Raw genomic sequence first — 3,941 nt, 5'->3', positions numbered from 1 at the left:
TACAGCCCCTGAAAAACAGACAAAATATATATATTTTAAACTGAGACGTGTATCATTCATGGTTTTATGAAACAAAACGTTTCATTGGTTGCAGAGAAACATGCATAACAAAGTCCAGCTATAGGATAATATACAACAATTCACACAATTTTAGACTGAAAGGCACATGAGATTCTGCGACAGACTGGTGACCTGTCCAGGGTGACCCCGCCTCTCGCCCAGAACGTTAGCTGGGGAGGCACCAGCAAACCTCCTGACCCCACAAAGGGACAAGGGTGTATAGAAAATGGATGGATGAGATTATACTTACTAAATATTTTAGTCATCAAGAGCTGGTGACCAGAAAGACTTCTCTCTCCACCCAGTCTGAATAGATCTCTGCTGCTCTGCTTGGTGGTTTGAGAGAGGATTTTGGATAAAATGTTGTAGACAGCAGATCAGGTCCCTGGAGATCCAACTAAAAAAGGAAAACAGAGAATTTAAAAGTCAATATTTAAACAGTACTGCACCTGATAGATGGAAAGAATAATGTGAAGAGAAAGGCTAATTATGTTTTTAAAAAATTATACATACCATTTATTCCTGAACAGCTCCTGATTCCAGTTTTTGGTTCAGGACTTCCAACTTCTCTGCAGTGAAGGCTGGAAGGCCGAGCTCATCCAGTGAGTCCATCTCTTCAGCAGAACCAGTGACTGTCAGACGGGTCAGAACGGCTCGCAGCATCCTGGGGTTTCCCAGGCAAACTTCTTCAACTCCATAAGGCTTTGAAGACGTTACACAGAATGCTTCAGTCTGCAAAGAATAATAATAAAAAAGCTGTAATGTAAAATAATAATTTATTACAATGTAGACTGGGGGTGTTCAGCCCGGCAGGTCAGGACCCTCTGTCCTGGTTTAGATGAGTCTCTGCTGCAGCTCACCTGGATTAACGCAGGAAAACTAAAACAGACAAAACTCCCACCACACAAACCTTTATTTGCATGTAACTCTCTTATTCATGTCGTCAACTAATCAAATCCAAAAATGCCCTACATCTATAAATAATTTAATTAAAAATATGATACATACACAAAGTGTAGTCACTGTTTTTACATGATGGTTAAATTTACCTGATAGAGGAATTTCCAGTTGAAGGGAGTCGGTTAGTGGAGTTACTGGTTGGACTAAACAGCTACAGGTGAACACAGAGCAGCTGGTGGATGAGATGGTGAAGGTGGAGGACAGGTGGGAGGCTGTGGCTGCTGGTCATGGGGAGATTTTCTGGATCTGTGGCTTTTCCTCAGAATCTGAATAGATCTCAGTTCACCTGTAACAAAAACATTTAATTAAAAACCTGCATAAACATCAGCGTGATTTATTCAATTAATCAAAGTTTTGTCCAATAATACTTGATTATCATGTATTTCTAAGTGGTCTGTAATACTGTAGTAACTCCTAAACACATTGAAGCAACATAAAGGGATCAAACTGAAGGAAACCATGAACAGCTCTCTCTCTCTCTCTTTGCAGCTAATAATCCTAATTACTGCCTTACAAAAACTTTTTACCTGATCCTCTTGGGCTTCTGCTTTGAGGTCTGACATCTTCAGCCAGACGACATTTCTGTATGACTTTCAAGTTGTCACCTGAAATTACATATGAGAAAAAAAAACAATCATTACTTTAATCAAATAGGAAACATTCAAACATAAACACAATAATGTCCATTAAGAAAGAGTATGACCAACTCTGAGCGTCCTCTTCATCAGAAAAACAGTGTCTTCAGTCAGAGGCTGTAACACAGACTGCTACAGGAGGTCCTTCCTGCTCACAGCCATCAGCATCAACAACTCTTTGAAGGACCTTGAAATAATAAGATAAACATCAGATCTAACTGGCAATTTAACTAACACTGAATTAAACAGAACATCACCCAGTAGTTTGTGCTGCGATACCAACAAATGTGCTATTAATATGTAGAGCTGTATATTATTTTGTAGTTGATGATCCAGAGTGAAGGAAAAGACAGACAGTGTTTACAGTAGCTCAGGATAAACCACAGGCTCAACAATACCATGCTACTATAGATCAGACTGAACATTTAGATTTTTTTGTTCATCCACAAGTAACCATTAACTAGTTTACATTAACTAGACCACTTCAGTGCCTCCTGGTCCTCTAGAGCAGGGGTGGGCAATCCTGGTCCTGGAGGGCCGGTGTCCGGCAGCTCCCTGGTCCAACACACTTGAATCCAACAGCTGAATCACCTCCTCAGTGCAGTCAGGTTCTCCAGTCCTGCTAACGACCTCATTATTTGACTCAGGTGTGTTGAAGTTGAGACGCATCTAAAAGTTGCAGGAGTCCTGAGGCCTGGAGTTGCCCACCCCTGCTCTAGATTCTGCTGTCAGTTAGATTCCAGCTATGGATTAAAAAGAAATTATTACATTAAAAAAAAAAATTGATTCCAAAAGAAAATTAAATGGTGTAACTTCCATTACCAGCTGCCTCTCATGGCTGTGTTGGAAAATGTCAGTAAGCTTTGCACATTTGGAAAATAAATGCATATTAATGCATTTATTTTCTTTAATCTGGCTTTTTAAAAGGACAATGTAGAACTCAAGTTTTTAAATGTTATAATTTTATGCGCTGAAAAACTTAATTCCCACTCAGCTGTACTTGTTGCCAGCAGCTAAACTTCTCCTCAGTAGTAGACATGCGGACTGACGCCATGATGTTTTTTCCTACAGCCCTCAGTATATGAACGAAGCGGTCCGTTCAAACTCTCCCGATTACCTGCTTATCAGTTATGTTGACTCGGTGGCCCAGGACAAGTAACATTAGGGGAAAAAGAGCAGGACACTTCACGTAGATAAATATTTCTGGTCGAGTCAAACTTTATAATAGAGGTTGAGAAGTCATGAGATAATGGCGCCACGTGCTCGAAACGAAGAAGGACGAAGCTTAGCGAGATATAAACGCACACAAAAGGTAACAAGTTATGTTGCTTTTTACGCTTTAACCACTTGCCAGGTTAGAATATGAAAGAAATAAGTATGGAAACTAATAACTTACCGAACAAGGTAGATCCCATCACTTCCGTTGCTTTTTAACTGCAGAAATCCGAGTTGGGAAGTGACGTCACTCTGCAGAAAATACATATTTTCCAAATGGAAGTACTTATTGGACTTTTATTTAAGTATTACACTCCTTTGAGATACATTTACATTACGTTTGAATAAATGCAACGTAGATTATGCAGGAAAGGAAATGAGAAAAATCGGACTTAAAACCATTATTTGAATTGCGAGGATAATGTTTAGACGGGCGTGGAGCCCCCTACTGGCTAAATAAGGTATTGAAGTTAGAAACCCAATTTTTAAACGACACACACGGACGAACAGATGACTTTCAGACAACATTCAGACTCTCTAAAATGACAAAAAGAGATTTTGTCAGAAATATTAACCACCATAAAGGTTTTAAATGTATTAAAATTCGGCGAACGTCAAGTCCGAACATTTGTTTATTTTTTATTAAGACATAGAAGAGACGTTTGCATTAGAATAACAGCAAGAGTAACAAAAAAATCTTAAAAATTTATTTTGTAGGGAGAAATAAAGCTCTTTGTAATGCCTTCGTTTTTTTGGAAGTTTTTTTAAAGCAGCATTTATGAAAACGTCCGGAAGACGTTCAAGAACGTTCAAACAACATTCGGAAGTATGCACTTTGTATAAGAAGTGAAAAATAAAAATTTGATAAAAAATAATAACAGTCATAAAAGTTTTAAAGATATAAAATCTAAATCAAGTGAAATGACAGCAAAAAAAGAAATTTATTTGGGAACGAATGTTCAGAGTGAATGTTCAGACAACGTTTGCTGAACGTCAGGTCCGAACATTCGACGTTCGACTTTCAGACTACATTCACGGACGTACTCCGAACATTTCCTTGCTAGCAGGGAA

General features: G+C 38.6%; 1 long non-coding RNA gene across 1 annotated transcript; it reads right to left on the bottom strand.

Annotated features, from left to right (window-relative positions):
- Positions 1-505: 505 nt before the first annotated feature.
- Positions 506-1,926, bottom strand: LOC106944023 (uncharacterized). Its single transcript, XR_001424079.1, has 4 exons — positions 1,728-1,926; positions 1,548-1,625; positions 1,110-1,306; positions 506-792 (listed from the first exon to the last, which is right to left on the bottom strand). It is a non-coding gene; the product is annotated as an uncharacterized LOC106944023 (long non-coding RNA).
- Positions 1,927-3,941: the final 2,015 nt, after the last annotated feature.

The sequence above is a fragment of the Poecilia latipinna genome, unplaced genomic scaffold (genome assembly GCF_001443285.1).
Source record: "Poecilia latipinna isolate Pla-1442-1.1 unplaced genomic scaffold, P_latipinna-1.0 Scaffold6627, whole genome shotgun sequence".
Classification (NCBI taxonomy): Eukaryota; Metazoa; Chordata; class Actinopteri; order Cyprinodontiformes; family Poeciliidae; genus Poecilia; species Poecilia latipinna.
Note: the sequence above shows the minus strand (reverse complement) of the source record. Positions and strands in the feature narration are given on the sequence as shown.